This window comes from Panicum hallii, chromosome 5 (genome assembly GCF_002211085.1).
Source record: "Panicum hallii strain FIL2 chromosome 5, PHallii_v3.1, whole genome shotgun sequence".
NCBI lineage: Eukaryota > Viridiplantae > Streptophyta > Magnoliopsida > Poales > Poaceae > Panicum > Panicum hallii.
In genome coordinates, this window is record NC_038046.1 from 40,885,681 (window position 1) to 40,906,354 (window position 20,674).

At 50.7% G+C, this 20,674-nt stretch overlaps 1 pseudogene; it reads right to left on the minus strand.

Moving 5' to 3' along the window:
• Positions 1–7,988: 7,988 nt before the first annotated feature.
• The window catches only part of LOC112892653, a 57,751-nt pseudogene continuing 45,065 nt past the window's right edge, over positions 7,989–20,674 (minus strand).

Below are 20,674 nucleotides of genomic sequence, written 5' to 3' on the forward strand. Positions count from 1 at the left end.
GTCGGTCGCGGCGGCGGCGGCGGCGGCGGATGTTTATTCCTCGCTATATTTCCGTGTCTTTCTTTAGCATTTTATTCTTTTCCTTTATTTATGTTTAGCTTATTATTACGACGTAACGGAAGCTAAAATTAGAATTAGGGCAATATACTGGCAAAACATGTATAATAAAATAGCGAAGCACAAGATATAACAACCGCACGCAAGAGCAATCAACAAAACATATGCACTATAGCAAAGCACGTACTACTTTAACGTGCCAAACAAATGATGTAGCTCAAAGCAATTATCACTAGTGATAAAACATAGAAAAAGTAGTCAAAACACATGCAAATAAAATAGCAAAATGTGATATAATATTCGCACGCACCAAATAGTGTGCAGGTGACCTCACTAGATCTCGTAACCTCTTCTCATCCTTTTTAGAGATTACGGGGCTGACTGCCCGAAGTAAGTCAAGTGTAGATCTCAATCTAGTCAAGAGAGATCACTAGTCTGGTTTACTTAGCTTAGTTAGTAGAGGAGTTTTGAGGAACCTTGATCTCGTTTCGTTGTCCTCCTAGCTACCACCGTTATTTTATCGTCAATCTCCTCTGTGTGTCCACAAGTTAATAATACACATTCATCCTATTTACCAATATTCTTTTACCATGCTCCAATGAGGAAAATTTACAAATATTTTGGAATACTTCATGGTGAAATGCTATAAATATAATCTATGCACTTGCATAATTAATATAATTACTTTCGAGGCATAAGAAATGCTAACAATGAGCAAGAGATTGCCTTAACAACTGGATCAATGGAGGTTCTTGTGGATATTATCTCAATGGAGATGAAGTCAAAAGTTAAAAGTATATTCTTGGTCATGAATGTAGATTCTTTTTCCTTATGTTCTTGGTAACTCTTTTATATATAATATGTCGATACCTCTTATGCACATCCATGACAGCCAGCTGCCTAACCAAACATGAGTGTGATTGAGGATGTCTATAGAGAATTAGAGATTAGGATTATTTACGTTAAAGAGGTATTTAAACATTGACACTTAAAAGTTCAGAAATGGAAATATTTAGTGCTGGAAAAGCATTTGACACCGCAATGCCTGGTGGAGTGGTGATCATTTGGTCCTTGTAGCAAGAATGCAATTACAGAGAAAACTCTTATTTCAGCTTACACTAAGCATAAGAGAATACATTGAGAGTTAAGACATCGAAAGTAGTTGGCTACTCATCCATTCTATGGACATATACATAATAGGCTGAATTTTAGTTGTATGTGTTCTAAATTTATGGGCTTTTTTTATATATGAGATACTAATATGAGACTATAAATGTTTTTATTTATTTTCTAATTACAATTTGATCACATTGTATTAGTATACATAGTTGCTAAGTTTGAGATCATAAACCAAATTTACACGGTTTATTTTGATTTTCAACATTAAACTTTGAATCCGGCAGCAAATGTGTCAAATCCACTTTACATAAGGGTCGTATGGGATGAAAACTAGGATGAGTTGAGAAACTATAAATCATGCTTATAACCAAATGCAATGTTTGTAGATTTATATGCATTTAGATTTATCATATAAGACTAGTATGTGTCGGTGTTTCGAACCGCCGACTAATAAATCTTGTGATTGTGCGTCTGGCCTAGATGGTGAGCAAGAAAGATACGAGGGTTTATACTGGTTCGGGTAGAATGTCCCTACATCCAGTTCAAGCCACTTGTGCTCTTGCAATAGGTTTGCAGCAGGGGTTACAAACGGGCAAGAGAGAGATAGGGCTCCCAAGTCTCTGGTGGGTTGTGCGTGTGTGATTGTGAGTCCGAAAATGTTCCGTCCTCCCCGGCGGGGGGTCTTCCTTCACCTTTTATAAGTCAAAGGGAAGGGAATCATTACAGAGAGAGAGAGAGATTGTTGGGATCGTGTTGCTTCTCCCCTTCATGTGGGCCCCAATGGCCCTGTAGATGATGATGGAGGCGCTCCCATACCGTGCCCTGGTGCGACGTGCGCCGTCCGTCCCGACGGGACGGGCGGCGCGGGTCCGTCTGGCCGCAGGACGGGCGACGTGCGCCCTGCTGAGATGGGCGGCGCGAGCCCCGCGCGCATTTTACGGCTTGACCCCCAGCCCAGCAGACGTCCGGGGCATGCCGTAGTTGCCTGTCTTCTCCGGGGGTCAAGTCGTCGCACGTCCTTACCTACCCTTACACCAGAGGTATGTCACTCGGCGTGGCCCATCGCTTCATGGGGTCCCCAGCGGCCCCACGGCCTACGGCGGATGTGCCCAACCCCTTTCCCTTGGGGTTGGGTGAGGCGGACGCGGCCGACCCATCATCGTTGGGGTCGGGCGAGGCGGACGCGCCCGATCCCTTACCCTTGTCCTCCTCTAGTGCTTCGTGTCGGGCTGTCGATGCCCCTTCTCCTGGTGGGCTGTTCCACGGTCGTTTGATGGCCCAGCTGGCCCAAGCCGAATATTCTGAGGGAGATAATCCGCGATCAGCCTACCTAAGGAGCGTTCTTTGGGGGTGCATGACACTTGCCCCCGACAGTAGCCGTGCTGGAGTTTCGCTTTACCCGGGCAGTGAGTCCCATGCTGGTCCGAACGCGTTCTCGGTTTGGCATTTAGGTTGATGTGACTCGGAGGTGACTTGTCTTTGTGAAGCTCATGTGGGTGTGCGCCCACCCACTGGGTGTAGCCCCCGAGCCTTTGGGCGAATCAAAGATTCGCGTAGAGGGTTCTACTGGCGTGCTCGCCTTCGTGCCCTAGTTGATGTGACCGCTCAGGGGTTCTCCCTCCTCCTATCTCACGTGGGTGCGCGCGAGCGCACCTAGTAGGTGTAGCCCCCGAGCCTCTGGGTGAATAGAAGATTTGTACGGAGAGTCAGCTAACGTATCCGGGAGGTGCCCCGCGGCGACACCTTGGCTCAGGCGCCCTCCCGTTGGGTCTCGTCTCTAATGCCCGACTGTGGCCAGTGGCAGCTTTGGTGATCATCGAGTTGCGTAGCGCGCGCCCTCCTGCTGCGCCCGCGCTCGCTCGCCTTGGGGCTCGTGACGCCTGTCGCTTGACCCTATCCTGGTTTGCGTCCACCCGCCCTATCTTATCTCGTGCCGTCCCATCGGGCCTTCAATTGTTGGTGGGGGCTAGTGTAGGTGGACCCTTTTAATGCCGGCTACTTGGCCTCCTGCCTGTTCGAACCCGTGTCGCCATACGGCTATAAACAGCGGTGTTGGGTTCCTGGTTATGGCACCAAGCTCGAGCAGCAAGTCCTCCAAGAATGTGTTGTAGAGCTAGGCCTCCAAAAGCCCGGGTTCGGCTCGTTCAAGCTAGACCCTATCCTCCTATTTGTAGACTGCGAGCGGAGGAGCATGATGAAGGAGAACTCGAGCTTCCAGATCCTCGGCTTCGTCTTCATGAAGCGGTTGCCTTGGATCTGGTGCTGGTTCCTCTTGAGGGCGAAGGCAGCCTCATCGCCCTTCATGAAATCGTTCGGTAGGTGGCGACTCACCCGCAACTCCCTGCTTCCTTCCCATAGGGAGGTGGGGGCGAGTCTTGCCACACCTGCCCTGATTTCATATGGGACTGCTGGCTCCATCTGGTGCCGTACAGCCTCGCCGAGCTTCCCTCTTTCATCCTCCCCGCTACTATTGCCGAGGTCGCCAAGCGGTTGGGGGGGGGGAGGGGGCGTGTCTAGGCAGCATGAGATGTACGCACGGACTGCCAGCCGCGTATGGCTCTTGCTTCCAAGATAGCCTCGCTGTTAGGGGATGGACTGTGATGTAGCCGCCCATCTTGGCTCTATGTCAGCCGGGGCAAACCTCGAGCAACCTTCGGTGTCACCCTGCGCGGTAACGCTTAAGTTGTTTGTATTCTCGCATGGCCCATGGCCGGTTACCTTCTTCGTTCGAAGTGTAGGTTGTTTTGTTAGATCTAGATTTCATGGTTTTCGTTATGCACCTGGAGTGCACCATGTAATCGTTCTCCCTAACTGGAATAAAAGAAAGATGTTCTTATGTTTAGCTTTGCACCCCGGGGGAGCCCCTGAGCCGACAAAGGGTCGAACGCCGTCCTGGGGTTTTTCCTTCTCAGGAGGGACCCGAAGGATAGGATTTTCCTTTCGGCTCCTGCCACCACCTCGTATGCAACTGCAAGTTTGGTCTCCTCGTGAGTCCAACCCCTAAGGCCCCGCACATTAGTGGGAGGCCGGTCGGGCGATCGTCTCGTCTTATGTCCATCTCCCTTCAAGCGTCCTTGTCGTTACGACGGAAAGGCTGAGCCGTGCCGTGTTTTTCCTCGCGGTCGAAATGCAGTGCTCAGTGAGTTGTTAACAGGTTAATCCGAGTGGGGCCCCAGCTCCCATTCAAGGGGATATGGCTTGGGTCATCTGGTGATTGACTCCAAATTCTTGACGGCCAATCCGTATAGTTATCAGGTCCGTTCGACCGGTCCTGATGGCTCGTTGCCTTTCTTTGGAGAAAAACCATGGATCGTGTCCTAGTCAAGACTCGGACGCGGGTCAGGATGCCCATCACGCTTGCGCGCCTGGGTGCTAGCCACTAGCGGGCCCATCCATCCTCGCCCCTTATTCTAGTGGTGCCCTAGGGCGGTTGGGAACCTGTTCGTAGGCCAACCTCTGAACCCTAGGACTCTAATGGGCCGTCAGGGTGTTTTCAGCCCATATCCCTTCTCGCCTTTGTGGGCCTTTGGCACCTTTATTGCCGGGCGCGTTCTCCGAGGAGTCGGGCCCGAGCGTGGCGTGCGCACTCCCTCCGATGGGACAGGACGAAATGACGCGACGGATGTGGTCATTATGGCAGTCATGGGGATCGAGGCATCGGTTCGCCTTCTACTCCCCTCACCTATAATTGGGGCTCTCGGCCCCTCCGCTGCCTCCACGCTCCATCTTCTTGCCTTCTTTGTCTCCTCACCACCATCTCGACAAGCCGCCCCCTTCTCTACGCCCCTTTTCCTACGAGAGCTCCCGACCCAAATCCACCGCCTAGCAATGGCGTCATGGTACCGCTCGGAGGTGAGCCGGTCGCGTATGGATGGCCTCGTCAAACGTAGACTTCTTTGCTCGCAAAGTGTTGCAGAGGAGTGGCTCCTACCCGGCCGCGAGGAGCTGCCGGCGCCGCGGGATGGCTACATCATTTCCTTTACGCACTTCCACGAGCGCGGATTTGGGATGCCCCCTCATCCCTTGTTCTGTGGGCTTCTCCACCACTACAAGATAGAGCTGCAACACCTCAACCCCAATGGGATCCATCAGATCGCGCCCTTCATCGTGTTGTGCGAGGGATTCCTGGGGATCGAGCCTCATTTCGAGCTCTGGAGGTACTTCTTTGCTGTGTCCCTGGTCAACAAAAGGGACGGATCAACAGAGCCGATAGGATGCGTCGGGATCCATCTCCGCGGGCCTCGGGCCCGGGAGTACATGGCCATCGCCACCATGAAGTCCAACAAGGGGTGGCACTCGTGGTGGTTCTACGTCAAGAATGTTGACGCCGACCCTCTCCCACTCTTCATCGGCCGTACGATCGCGAAGGCTCCGCCGGAGTGACCGTGGGGACTGGTGGACAAGGAGAAGAAGAGGCTCACCTCGCTCCTGAGCACCATAGCGCACCTGAAGGGCCATGGCCTCCATGGCGTCGGCATCATCGGGGCCTACTACTCAAGGCGGGTGGCGCTGCTGATGGCGCGCGCGCTCCCGCTGTTTGGGATGGCGGCGAGAGTGCAGCTGGAGGGCATGGCACTCGCCTAAGGCATGCTCCAGAATTTGGAGATCCAGCAGCGCATTCAGGAGGCGCTGGAGGAGCCCGACGTGACCTAACCGGTCAAGGATCACCCGCTGATGCGGCCTGACACAAGCTTCGTCGACCTGGTAAGTATCTCCCGACCCCTTCATCACGTAGAATTTGGAGATCCAGCAGCGCATTCAGGAGGCGCTGGAGGAGCCCGACATGACCTAACCGGTCAAGGATCACCCGCTGATGTGGCCTGACACTAGCTTCGTCGACCTGGTAAGTATCTCCCGACCTCTTCATCACGTCTTGCTCCCTTCATTGACTCTTACCTTCGATTTCACGGGTCGGCGCTTGTAGGGTAGGTTCAGCCCTTTCCACGATTCCCGTGCACCACTGCCGAAGGATGAAGCCGCGCGAGCGGCGAACCAGGCGGACGAAAAGGTGCGAAAGCAGAAAAAAGACACGGAGAAAGCCAAGAAGGAAGCGCGGGAGCGCGTGAAGTTGTAGCGTGGGAAGCGCCAGCAAAGGTCGAACGAGTGGGATAACATCGCTTGGGATGAGCTGGTGCGCGATGATGATGCGGGGACATCCCTTCAGCCGTCGGCGTCAGCTCCGGGACCCTCCAGCCCAACGCCTGCTTTGACACAGTAGGGGGAGGCCACGCGCATGGAGGCGCTGGATTTGGAGCATGACACCCCGTCCGCACAGGCGCCCTTCAGCCCCATGCTTGCCCTGACACAGCAGGGGGAGGTTGCACGCATGGCGACGGAGTCGGGTCATGACACCCTGCCGGAGGTTCCAGCGCAGGTGGGGGATCCCAAGTGGCAGCACGCTGAGGAGGCGGAGCTAGGGTTGGGGGGGCCGATCTAGAAACGCCCCCGTATGGTGGTGCCCCGGTAAGTCGATGGTCTCACTGCTCCTTCGTGGTCGGCGATCCTCCGCTAATGGCGTACTAACCACCCTTGGGACTTTGATGTAGTGCCGGAGGCCGAGCAAGTACCCTGGTGGTGGCGCCACGGAAGGTCCTTGCGCTGCGGCAGGCGCCTCCGAGCGGGGCCGGCGCTCCATCGGGGGTGAGCGTGGGGGCGTCGAGGGAGACGCGGCACCTGCGAACCCGGGGCCGCAGCCGGTGGCTGAGGATCCATCTCGAGAGGACGCGCCCGCGGGAGGACTACAGCCACTGGCATTGCATCTAGCTGTGGAAGTTGTTGCTGGGCGGGCAGAGATCGCACGCCTTAATGGTGAAACGTGAAAGCTCCAGAACCAAGTGAATGGTAAGACTTCGCTTGCCTTAACTGTCCTTTCGAGGTTCCTGGTAGGCCTTTTGATGTCGCTGGCGTTTGTTTGAGCAGTGCTTGATGAAAAGCTTAGCGTGGAGGTGGTGGCGCACTGATGCCTGGAGAAGGAGCTCAGCGAGGCGAATGCCATGCTCCATAAGGAGTCCAGTGAGCATGACACCCTGCGGACCGCCGTCGGGCTGGTCTTGAACGATTTCGAGATGACTTCGGAGCTGGGGACGAGTTTGCTAGCAGTCTAGGTGGTCAATGTCGCGGATCGGGCACACGGGATGGCGAAGCAGGCCCTGCACCTCGGCGTGTAGTAGTCGTTCGTGATCGCACGTTCTCATTACGAGAACATCAACCTGTAGGTGATGAGCCAAGGCTTCACGCCTGGCTATGACGACGCTGAGCTGGACCAGATTGAGGAAGAGGTGGCCCCCCTTGTGCAGGTCCTGGCTGCAAGCATGGAAGAAGATATCATGCTTAAGTAGTTAGGTAGTTAGTTTAACTCTAGCTGTAAACTAGGCCTTAATGCCCGAGTTATGCAAACAATCTTTTTAAGCTTATGAATTTTGGCTGGGAGGGCCTTTGGCGAGGAAGTTTTAAAGATGTCCGATTGTTCCTAACATTGGGGAAATGGAAAAAGAGGTGTGAATAAGAGGACTCTGATCATGCTAGTTAGTGGAGGCACCGTAGCCGCTGAGGCGTGGGTTTCCCGCAGTTCGACCAACTTTACTCAAAGCGTGCTCCTTCACCACCCGCATTTTCTTTTTTGCCTCAATCGTAGGAACAGGTTGGGCGTAAGGGATTTCGAGTGGGTATGGCTCTGGTAGCCCCCCGAGTGAGGCCTGACCCCTGTCTTGGCTGGGGTCGGGCGTCAGTAAAAAGCGACAGAGTGAAAAAGAGAAGTTCTCCGTAGCACAAATCGATCCTACATCGTGAAAATTTACATAGCTTGGAGAATATTAAGGGTAAAAGCGACATAGCTGTTTGATGTTCCAAACGTTGGCGAATACTTCGGCCTCGGGGGTCTGTAGCTTGTACGTGCCTGGCCGGAGGACCTCGGCGATGATGAAAGGCCCCTCCCAGGGAGGGGAAAGCTTTTGATGGTCCTTGTTCCTCTGGACGAGCTGTAGCACCGAGTCGCTGACGTTGAACGACTGACCCCACACTTGGTAGCTGTGGTACCATCGCAGTGTGTGCTGGAACTTGGCCGATCGAAGAAGCGTGACATCGCGTGCGTCGTTGAGCTGGTCCATCACATCCTCGAGGGACACCTCTACTCCTTGTTTGTTGTACGCCATGAATATGGGCGCTCCATAGTCCAGGACGGTCGGGAGGACCGCCTCGAAACCGTAAACCATGAAGAAAGGGGTGAAACCGGTCGCTCGACTAGGGGACATCCTGAGACTCCAGAGGACCGCGGGGAGCTCGGCAACCCACCGCCCAACGAACTTCTTCAGGTGATTGAAGATTCTAGGCTTGAGCCCTAATAAAACCATGCTGTTCACATGTTCGACCTGCCCATTCGTGCGGGGGTGCACCACGGCGGCCCAATCGACTCGGATGTGGTAGTCATCGCAGAACCTGAGGAATTCCTTTCATGTAAACTGCTTTCATTGTCCGTGATGATGGAGTTTGGTACTCCAAAGCGGTGGCTAATGTCGAGGAAAAATTCCACGGCCTGCTTGGACTTGATCGTCGTGATCGATCAAGCCTCGATCCACTTCGTGAACTTGTCAATGGTGACAAGCAGGTGCGTCTAGCCCCCGGGCACTTTCCTGAGGGGACTGGCTAGATCAAGTCCCCAGACTGCGAAACATCATGTGTTGGGGATTGTGTGGAGTGCTTGAGCCAGCAGGTGGGTCCGTCGAGCGTAGTATTGGCACCCTTCGCAGGCGCGCACAATCCGCTTGACGTCGGCGACCGCCGTTGGCCAGTAGAACCCCTGGTGGAAAGCATTCCCAACCATGGTTCTCGAAGCAGCGCGGTGCCCGCAGACCCCGCTGTGGATGTCCTTCAGCTGCTGGTTGCCTTGCTTGATCGGAATGCAGCGCTATAGTATCCCGGTGTGGCTTCGCTTGTAAAGCTCCCCGTCGATAATGATAAAGGACTTAGCACGGCGCGTGAGCCATCGAGCCTCTGTTTGGTCGGTAGGGAGCACCTTGCGGAAGAGGTAATCGAGGTAAGGCTACCTCCAGTCGGCCGAATTGTCGGGCTCCACTGTTGGCTCCTCATCAAGCTCCATGACCTCTGGGTCGGCGGTTGATCAGCCCCCGAGCCCAAGGCGGGTGGCTCACCCTCGGACTGCTCCGGCTCCTCGTAGCGGACCGAGGGTTTGTACTGGTCGCTGGCAAAAATGCCAAGCGGGATGGGCTGGCGGCTCGATGCCATTTTTGCTAGCGTGTCGGCTGCCTCGCTGAGTCGCCGCGGGATGTGGTTGAGCTTGAGGCCGTCCAACTTATCCTCCAATTGCCAGACCTCCTAGCAGTTGGCGGCCATCTTGGGGTTGAGGTAGCTCGACTCCTTCACAACTTGGTCGACTGCAAGCTGAGAGTTGCCCGGATTTTCAAGTCGTCAGATGCCCAGCTCGATCGCGATGCATAGGCCGTTGAGGAGCGCCTCATATTAAGCAATGTTATTTGAGGTAGGGAAATGAAAGTGAATCACGTACCTCATGCGCACACCAAAAGAGGAGATGAAAACCAGGCTTAGGCCGGCTCCTCGCTTCATCAGTGTGACACCCTAGGTGTCAAAATAGTAAAATATTAGGGAAGAATGTGTAATGTATGTATTGAATTAAGTGAAATTGAGTGAATGTGTGGAAATAAGGACTTATGTGTAATTTTTCAAAAGTATGAGTCCTTTTATGCAAAATATTTGAATTACAAATGTAACTTCCAATTCTTACTAGGGGTCAAAGTGTAAAAGTGTTAGTCATCATTACATTACCTAAACTTGCAATTGAGTCCAAAAGTATATGGAATTTACCTAACTAAGGACAAAAACTTTGAAAAGTTTGAATTGAGTCCAAAGTTTTTAAATAAAGCTCTATCCTTTGAGTTTTTGAATTTGAACTCTAAATAAAAGTGATAGGGTTTGAAAAGTTCTATAACTTTTATGTTGATCATTTTCTCATTTGAGGTATAAAACAGTGAGGAAACCTAGCTTTACAGTGAGGTCCCTGAAGTTTTTAAAGCTTACCATTCAGCCCCTGCCCCCCTTTCTTCTTCTTCCTCTGCTTCCCCTCTGCCGCGCCGCAGCGCTGCCGTGGGCCGTCATTCCGCGCCGCCCGAGGCTACCTCCTGCTCCAGCGCCGCTCCACGCGTCGCCCCCGAGCTCGCCCACCGCCTCACCTCCCTCCTGCTAGCCCTCCCCAAGCACGCCACGACGCTCTGCCGTCCGCCCGAGTTGCCCCCTCTCTGCCGTTGCAGGCCGCCACCGCTCACCGCCACTGCAGCTCTGCCGGCACCATTTTCTACTCAAGTAGCTCCCACACGTCATCTCCAAGCCAGCCGCCGCCTAGCTCCTCTCCTCTGGCTTTCTTCCGCGCGCTCCACATCGCCCCGCCTCTGCCGAGCTCTACCCGGCCACCACATCACCGCCGTCGTGGCTAACGGCTTGCGTGCCTCCCTTACCCTTCTTTGCTAGTCTAAGGCATTCAGTATCTCCCTCTCCCTCCATTTTGCTCTCTCTCGCACTAGCATTTCACCCCGAGCCCCGGATCCGCCGTCGCCGCTCGAGTTCTTCTCCGACGAGCTCCCTGTCCACCGTGGGCAGACCACCACAGCTCCTCCCAACCCACGACAACCCCTCTCGTATCTTCATCTCAACCCTGTGAAGCTCACCTTCCTTCACTCGACTACTTTTGAGCTCCAATTTAGCCTTCCCGACGCTCGCCGGTGATCTTCTCTTCCGTCGTCGTCACGGTCGCCATGGGTCACCTTCTTCCCGTAGCTGTTAGCCTCAATTGGGTGCAGCAGTGTATCACCCGTGGCTCACCGATGCTCGTGCGCAGGACCATTGGCGACGTTGATCACTGGAGCATCGCCGTCGCCGTTGACCTCTCCGCCGCCGCCTCGGTCTATCGTGAAGATCTACCTTCCCGACCACCTCAACCCTCGGCAAGGTACTTAATCGAACCGCCTTGCTTCCCTTGAGCTCCTACCCAACCTCCGGTCCACCGCCGGTGAGCCGCCACGCCGGAACACCATCGCCGTGGTTGAGCTCCATCGCCGTCGCCTCGGTTCACCGCCGTTCCACCCCCTCCGGTAAACCCCGACCATCACATCTCCCCAGCTAGGCCCGCGCAAGCCCCCTGGCCGCCGGCGATCACCGTTGCCGGAATTTGGCCGGCGAGTTCCAGCTCCTCTGTCCCGATGAACCAAGGACCCAATTGCGTTGATTTAAATCTTCCTGAGGGCCTGGCTGCAAGATTCCAGTCCCTCCCCTCAATTCCAAATCAGTGATCTTTAGAAATTTGTAGAAATTTGTAGGAATTTCAGAAAAATGTCAAACTAGTTTTGTTTAAATCCTTGAAGTAAATTCTACAACTTTTGTTAATAGAGTTTAGTTTGAAACTAAATGCTTTTACAGTTATTTTAAAGTTTGGCAAAAGGGATATTTTGTATATAACTTTTGCATGCTAACTATATTTTATGTGATTTTTGGTATGCAACCTGTTTAGGATATAAGTAAACTTGTGTGCAAATTTCACCTTCAATACTACACTTTAACTTAAACTTATTTAAATTTTGTGCAAATCAACTTCAAAAAGAAATCAATTTATTCATATATGATGCTAATATTTTCTTGCTTAGATCTTTTTACCATATATAGTTCTGATATTAAATGACTTATAATAAATTTTCAAGCAATTAAGAGTACTGTTTTACCTATGGTTTGGATTTAAATTTGAAATTTAAACTTAATTAAAATACCTTAATTTCTTCCTTCAAGAATTTATGAAAAATTTACAGTAAACTCATTTACTAGAGTTAAACACACTTATCAAAATTTAAGACCAGAACCTTTATAGATTTCAAATTAAAAATAAAACTTGTTATCATAAGTTTAATTTAAAAGAAGTAGATTAGAATTCTTAGAATTCAAAATCCTTGTTTTTTTACTTGGCTTTAAATTATTGGATTGCAACTTTATCGTGAAATGAAATAGAAACGTGTGCATTTCCGTAACTGTAATGTTTGCATATCATATAGACTCGACAACTCTCGCTGACGGAGACTACCAACTGATCCCGGAACCAGAAAGGGATAATTCTGAAGACCCCGGGCATATCATCGGAGATATAACTGAAGCTCCGAATCCCGGTTCGGAAAATTTTAGTATTGACATCTCTGACCCCAGCTCCACCAGCGAAGGCAAGCCCCAGACATAAACCGCTACTTTTACTACACTGCAACTTATATATTCATGTGTGTCTACTTGTGCATTTAAGTTTGCAGGAATTGTATTGAAACCTTAGTTGCATATTCCTAGGAACCTATGTATTGAACACTGGAACCTGAGTCCGAGTAGCTGCTAAGCTAATAGGACCGGTAGAAGTCGAGAGATTCCCTGTCACTCGCGAGCTTTATAGGAGTTGCAATGTTTACATTCCTGCAACCATTATAAGGATGACGGACGGGGTTGTGATTATGATTCATGACCTTGTTAAAACCCCGTCTGTGTTGATGAAAAATTGATAAGGTCGCAGTGTGTGGTAGCGGTGGTTAAGCATTTGAAAGTACTAGCCACATGCCGCGAAATATGGTAAGCGGTAAGCCTAGTAACCAAGCGGATGAGAGTACGTCCTACAGTCACGCACACTGTAGGGGTACGTTTCGCATAGCGGATAGGAGTACGGTCATGTAGTCGCGCTACAGACGTACGTCTTGCACATTTGTGTGCGTATGGTCCTACAGTCGCTTGTGGTGGCACTAATCCACGAGTTGGAATGAAAGGAAAACGGTTGCTTCGGAATAATTATTGAATGTTCCAAGCGTGTGAGTTAGATTTACCCTTGCAAGGTTTTGAAATTTGATTCAGAATCGTCTGTTTCTCGCGGAGATTGAGACTGCTTAATCCCTTTGCCACATAGAGTAAGAAAAGCAACCTGATGATAATCAAAGATGATATTTTCTTAAAAAGTTCTACCATATTTGAGTAGTTATAGTTGCTTACCTAGAATGGATAATCAACTAGAACCTGAAAGCTAAAAGTTGAAATTAAGGATCTACTCTTTGTTGCTTTTCAGCTGAAAACTATACCCAGAACCATTAAAAGCCTTCATAGTTTAGTTACATGGCTAAGTATACCATAAAACGGGTAAGCCTTGCTGAGTATTAGAATACTCAGCCTTGCAATGTGACTTTTTATTCCAGGTCATCCCCCTGAGGACTCTACTCTGCTTGTGCCATGGCCCTATACTCTTCCCGATGGTTGGTCCGTGGAGTGGGATCCGTCCCCAGCCAACATAGGTCCCTCCGAGTGATGTTGAGCTTGGGCTTAGCTCAATATCCATTCCGTGATGTCTGGTAGCATCGTGTTTTATGTTTTCCGCTGTAGATACTCTACTTTGAACAAGTTTTGTATAAATTCATACTAGTTAGGTTTTGCTACTACATATGTTGGAATACTAATGTAATATTGTGTTTGTAATGTAAAATTGTTAGTGTTTGTATCTCTGGACTTGCCTTCGTGCGAGGTACCTTGTTTTGATCCTGAGTTAGGTGGTTTTATTAGGCTTTACCCGACAAACCACGGGGTTACACCATTTGAAGTGCGGTTGAGCCTTTAATGCCCTCCCAGAAAGGATCGGCGCACTTGAGCCGGTGTAATTCAGGTTGATTCTTCCACAGCTGGTATCAGAGCTAACAAGTGTACATCGGAGATATGAATTGCCTTAAAAATGCTTTTAGTATAAAATTGGACCAACAACGTATTTTGCAAAACTACGTTGGTTTCGCTAAGGATTGTGCTTAGTACGTAAGGCCCTAGGATGATATTTAAGGGAATTAGAGGTGGCTATAGTATATACATATAACTCTAACTTCCAGCATTATTTTTTCTGTTAAAACTTAAATTTATGCACAACCAAATTTTACATTCTGTAACGACACCTTCGACGATGAAGTAAGAAGGTAAGGATCCTCAGCTAACTGGGGAGTTAGCCTTCCCATCGGTGATGCGAATCGAACGCTGTTTCTCAAGCAGTGGCCTACTTGAGATGCTTCCAATATATCAATTCAGGTTGATTATACTGGGAATATATGGTTAGGTGCAGGGTATGGTGATTGCTGTTCATACCCCCGCATTTTGCGGTACTATGTGAATACGTTGTTTTGATAACGTATGCTAACGTTGTCTGTACGGCGGTAATTGTACAGATGTTGTTCCTATAGTGAACAGTAATATTTGGTAATGCTTTCATGACATGCTGGCATGAAAAGTTCACGGTATATAATTGTGGTTTTCTGCAGGTATGCTAACCACGATTCAATAGGTTCTGAACGGTTAGGGTTTGTCGACTAGATATTATAGGGAGAGACGTATCTATGTTATGCCACCGTAACTAACCATGTAAGCCCAAAGATATTTGGTAGTTATTTTGGTTTGTGAGTTTGTAACACCCTAAGGTAATTTCCTCAAATTTTAATTAATTTATTTGGGCTTAAATAAATTTTCCAAGCTTTACTTTAATTTTCGTGGCATTTAAAAGTAATTTATAACGCAAGAAAATAAAATTAATTATAAGATCAACTTGATTGTGCATTCATGCTGGTGCATTATTTTTGTTGTGTTGAATATATAGGTTTGAATTCAAATCGTATTTGAATTCAAGTAGAATTGTTTGATTTGGTGGAGTGTAGAAAAAGAAAGGGAATGGAAAGGAGCCCAGCCAGCCGGCCCACTCATCTCTCTTTCCCCCCCTCGGGCCCAGCTCTCCCCTCTTTCTTTCTCTTTCCCCGCGTGGGCCGAGCCCCGGCCCAGCTCCCCTCAGCGCTGGCTCCCCTTCCCACCTCTCTCTCTCTCTCTCTGACCGTGGGGTCCGACCTGTCAGCGCCGGTTCTCCCCTTTCTTCCTCCCCTTCCTCTGTTTTCCCGGCGCCAACGAACCCCGAGAACTCCGGCGAGCTCTCCTCCCCGGGCCCGCGCGCCAGGGGGACTCCGCGCGCTACAAAGGGCCGCCCCAAACCCTCCGGTGCCCTAACCCCGCCGCCACCCAGAACCCTAGCACCACCGGCCTCCTTTCCCTCCGCCGCGGGTAAGTTGCACGCCGCCGCTCAATTCCTCACCGCCGGCGCGCCATGCCCCCGTTGACCCCCTTTTACACCTTCACAGGGCCTGCACGTGGTGATTGGGTGGACCAGCAGGCCGGGAAGAGCACCACGCCGAGCTGTCCGCGAGCGCCGCCCCGTTTCCTCCGCCGGTCGTCGTCGGTGTCCTCCCTCCGCGGCAACTCCGGCCCTCACAAGCCCTTGGTGAGCTTCCCCTACCCTGCCTGGTCGTGATGCACCGAAAACCGTAGTGGTTAGGACTCGATTGCGCCCGGAACGCACGCACGCCGGCGTGACCGCCGCCCCGAGCCGCCCTCGCCGCGGGAATCGCCCACCCGAGCCCCGATCCGCACGATGATAGCCCGGGTGGATTACCCGTACCGCCAGCTTCCTCCACGGCGTGGTCCCGAGCCAAACGAAGCCCGGACGGCCAAGTTTGGCCATCGCCGGCGTAGCGCCGCCGCGGGAGCGCGTCTCCGGCGACCTGCACCGCCGCTGGCGCGTCCGCGTAGTCCTGGCCGCCCGATCTGAGTCCAATGCTTCGGATTAGATCCAGCCGGGGTCGTGTGAGGGTCGTAAGATCCTGATCCGAAGGCTGATAGGCGCGCGTACCGGTTCGGGGTAGGAAAGGGGTTAGAGCCGTCTGATTCAAGATCCACGGCGAGGATTAGATACCGTTTAAGATGGATGCCGTCCGTTGGATCTAGATCCGAGGGACCCAAATCGCGCGTACCCCTTCGATTAGCAGATCTAATCTGAGCCGCCCGAGGAAGATCCAACGATCCAGAACAGATCTTACCGCTTCAGTCACGTCGTTTTTGCTAAAGAGCCCTTGTCTTTCTTGGAAACCAACCCGCGGTCCATCTTAAGTCAAAAGTAATTGCAGTTCAGCCCTGATTTCATTCGTTTAAGCCCCTGGCTTCTCTGGATTTTGAACCCGCAGTCCATCTCTTGAGTTTTCTCGAGCTAGCCCCTAGATCTAGGCTTTAATTACGTTTTAGTCCTCGGTTTTTGTCCAGAAGCCCCTGGAAGCTCCAGTTTTCTTACAAATAGGTCCCTGGATCCTGTTTTAAGCGTAGTTTTCGCGTTTTAGCTCCGTTTTAGGTGTTCTTTATATCCACGCGATCGTTGTAACGCGTAGAATAGATCTAGGCCAGTTTCACGTGTTGTTTTATTGTATTGGTGTACTGTTTTTCTTATATTTTGCTATTGTTTGCATGTGTGTGCATGTGTGGCCCATGTCTTGCTGTTACGATCGTGAGTAGACGCGGAGCCTTTGGATCAGTACCCGGAGCAGCCGTCTTCCGAGCAGTTCGAGCAGCAGCCGGGAGAGTACGAGGAAGGCAAGTATAACATGAACCTCCTATCACTTTTTAATACAATTTCATACTGCATTTTAATACTGTATACCTATAAGGACTTTCCTAGCCACCTTTATATCCTTTATATATATCCTTTGGGATTGCATTATGGTTAGTTGTGCTAGGTTGCTGCGCTATAACAAATCTTGGTCCTTTTTAATTAATTTGATTAATGGTCTTATGCAACTTAATTCTGGAGCCGACCCTCTGTGCTGTGTGCTTGAGTGGTTTGTGCGTCCTTAAAAGATGTTTTTGTTAGAAACATGGGTTAGGGGGCCAGCACGGTGCTTAGTGCTTGGTTGGCCACTCTCCATAAGGACCGGTTCATAGAGCGACAACCTGGGACAACCGCGCAACCACAAGACTGGAATGGGACGGTCTTGACTCACTAATTAGGTCGGGTTGGTTCGGGAGTAACTTACCTGCGTGGGCAAGAGGGGTGGTAAGCTTCAATGGTCCCTGCTCCTCCGGCTTGGTCTGTGCTGTGTGTCTTGTACCCCGGAGGTGGGCTCCATCGTCGCTGATCCAGAATCCTTAGCGGTTACACCTTACCAACGTGATCCTTTGTAACGGTCTCGTAGTGTGCTTGCTAGCCATCTCACCTAAGGAAGTGTGATGAACAACTAGCGTAGTTCACGACTTGTGGGTAAAGTTGTGCAACCTCTCGAGAGTGTAAAACTGATATATCAGCTGTGCTCACAGTCATGAGCGGCCCAGATCCTCCGTCTGATTAGTGGGGTTATCAACCTTTGACGAGGGCGATTCCCCGGGTGGTTTTGGGTTTGGATGGTTCTCAGTAGTTCTTAATTAATATTGATTAATTCTTATGCAATTTGGGTTACGGTAATTCATCCACTTGTAGTAATTAGCTTTAATAAAAGTTTGCCAAGATTAAAAGCTAATGCAGTTGAGTCAGCTAACCTTAGAGCCTCATGCTCGTGTTATACTTGTTGAGTACTAGTTTGTACTCACACTTGCCTCTCTACTCTTCTGTTCTACTTCGGATATCTTCGACTGCTGCTCAGTGCCCGGCAACGTGGAGGATTACGTCAGTGGCTTCGACGACTTCTAGGCGTTTGTCTCCCAGTCGACGTCCCTGTGGCGCCCAGCTTTTCATGTATCTCTTTTACGCTTCCGCAACTCTTGAACCGATTCTTGATTCGGTTGTAATGAAACAATTTATTCATGATCTATTTACGATTTATATTAATGTTATTCGTGACATGTGTTGTGATATCTTGATAATCTGTTGTATATATGCGTGACTTGATCCTGGCACATATATGATTGCTCGATTTATGTTCTTATAAATCGGGTGTGACAGATTGGTATCAGAGCCGTGTCGACTGTAGGACGAAGCCTAGACAAATCTGGACGAGTTTAGGACTTCTTTTCACTTGCCTTGCTTCCGCAAATCTTCAAGCATCATTTTCTGCTTCTATTCCTTGAGTCTTAAGCCTTGATTTGCTACTTTTCCCCGTCTTTTCTGAGAATTAACTTGAGCTTTCCGTAGACGTTGGCCTGAGTCGCCTAATCTTACAAGATCTAAGTTTAGGTTGTCCCGATAAAATACGCTAGAACGAGTGTGTTGGTCGAGTGGTGTGATAAACTCGACTAAATTGTGAACATTGAATATTTGTTATTGTGCAAATGTTTGATTTGGATTTTTGGTTGATTGCATAGCCTAGTAATTAAACTTATTCATGCAAATCGACCCTAACACAACTTGAACGAAATAATAAAATTGAGTTAGAACGTTGGGGGTAAAACCTATATTCCTTTCTTTCTGACATATCTTCCCGAAGTTTTATTTCCTCAGCTACACCATATCCTTCCTCATAATTGTCGTTTGTTGCAATCAGATGGTGAACACTAGGCGTACCGGTTCCGGTTCTGACCAGCAGGAGCAGAACAATCAGGGTACGGCCAGCAGACGCCATTACCGATGCCGCCACCACTGACCCCGGAGCAGTTCTTCCAGCTCCAGATGCAGATGATGGCTACCCTGAACAACACTGTTCAGGCTCTGCAGCAGATTCATGCTCAGCCCCCGCCTCCTCCGCCACCTCAGCCCGTGATCGGCGTGCGGATTTTCTGAGAGGTCATCCTCCGACCTTCTCTCACGCCACGGACCCACTCCAGGCGGACGACTGGCTTCGCTCGGTGGAGCGCCAGTTGGTTGTTGCGCAGTGCGACGACCGGGAGCGAGTCCTTTACGCAGCAGGGCAGCTGCGAGGCTCCATTCTTGACTGGTGGGAGTCCTACCCAGCTCGGGATCGTGATGCTCTCACGTGGGACCAGTTCCGTGAGCATTTCAGGAACCATCACATTCCTGAGGGCATCATGAAGATGAAGCAGAAGGAGTTTCGTGCCCTTAAGCAGGTAATTCTGAATAAAATTATCTGCAATTTCTTTTGAGCTTTTGATCTATCCTTGACCTCTTCCGTAAAATCCTAACACATTGAGCGATTCCATCCTTGTTATCTGTGTTCGTTGTTTCAGGGATCTATGACGGTGACGGAGTACCGTGACCGTTTCCTTCAGCTGGCTCGCTATGCCCCTGCTGACGTCGCCCGTGACAGCGATAAGCAGGAGTATTTCAAGGAAGGACTGGATGATCACATCCAGTATGCGTTGCTGAACCACCGCTTCGACAACTTCAACCAGCTGGTTGATGCTGCACTCAACACCGAGCGCAAGCGCCGGGAGATTGAGGATAAGAAGAGGAAGATGGCTCCATCCTCTTCGGGCAGCAACACTCGTCCCCGCTATCAGCATCCACAGCAGCAGCAGCAGAGGCCGCCCCAGCAGTACCAGCAGCGGCAGCAGTTTCCACCTCGTCCTCCGCAGCAGGCAGGACCAGTTCAGAGGCTTCCAGCGCCTCCGGCTCCACCAGCTCCGAGGCAGGGAGTGCCTACTCCTCCTGCCGGGCAGCAGACCGCTGCATTCCCGCGAGTGTGCTTCCACTGCGGCGAGCCGGGGCACTACGCCAACGTCTGCCCTCGGAAGGCGCAGGCAGGACAGCAGGGACGTGCAGCACCGCCCAAGGCCCCAGCTCAGGGCAGGGTGAACCACGTGACGGCCGAGTCAGCAGCCGAAGCTCCTAACGTGGTTATTGGTACGTTCATGGTTAATGCCCATCCTGCTACAGTGCTTTTTGATACTGGTGCTACGCATTCTTTCATCACCCAGTCTTTTGTTGAGCATCATGGTATTCCTACTAGCACATTAAAGAGGTGCATGTTAGTATCTTCACCGGGAGGCCAGTTGAGGTCTCATATCTTCTGTCCCAGAGTCAGTGTGGCCATAAGGGGGGTAGATTTCAGTGCGAATCTGATGGTGCTAGACACCAAGGGCATTGATGTGATCCTCGGGATGGAGACTCTCGCTAAGTGGGGAGTCCGGATAGATTGTGCTCAGAGGACTGTTCTTCTGTCAGCACCGGATGGTCAGGAGATCACTGTTGGAGCTACAGAGCCTTCTGGATTTCTTCATCAGATGGAGGCTAGACCCACGGATGGTATTCGCGTGGTGTCTGAATTCCCGGATGTTTTTCCAGATGATTTGCCAGGTATGCCGCCTGATCGCGACATTGAGTTTTCTATTGATCTCTTGCCTGGCACAGCTCCTATTGCTAAGAGGCCCTATCGTATGGCACCTGTTGAGCATGAGGAAGTTAAGAAGACTATTGATGAGTTGCTAGCCAAGGGCTATATTCGTCGCAGTTTCTCTCCTTGGGCTTTTCCTGTATTGCTTGTAGAGAAGAAGGATGGCGCGAAGAGAATGTGCGTCGATTATCGGGATCTGAATGCAGTCACTATCAAGAACAAGCATCCATTGCCCCGTATTGAGGATCTTTTCGATCAGCTTCAGGGTGCTTGTGTATTCTCGAAGATCGATCTGCGTTCGGGTTATCATCAGCTGAAGATTCGTCCTGAGGATATCCCGAAGACGGCGTTCACTTGCAAGTATGGGTTATACGAGTATACGGTCATGTCTTTTGGCTTGACTA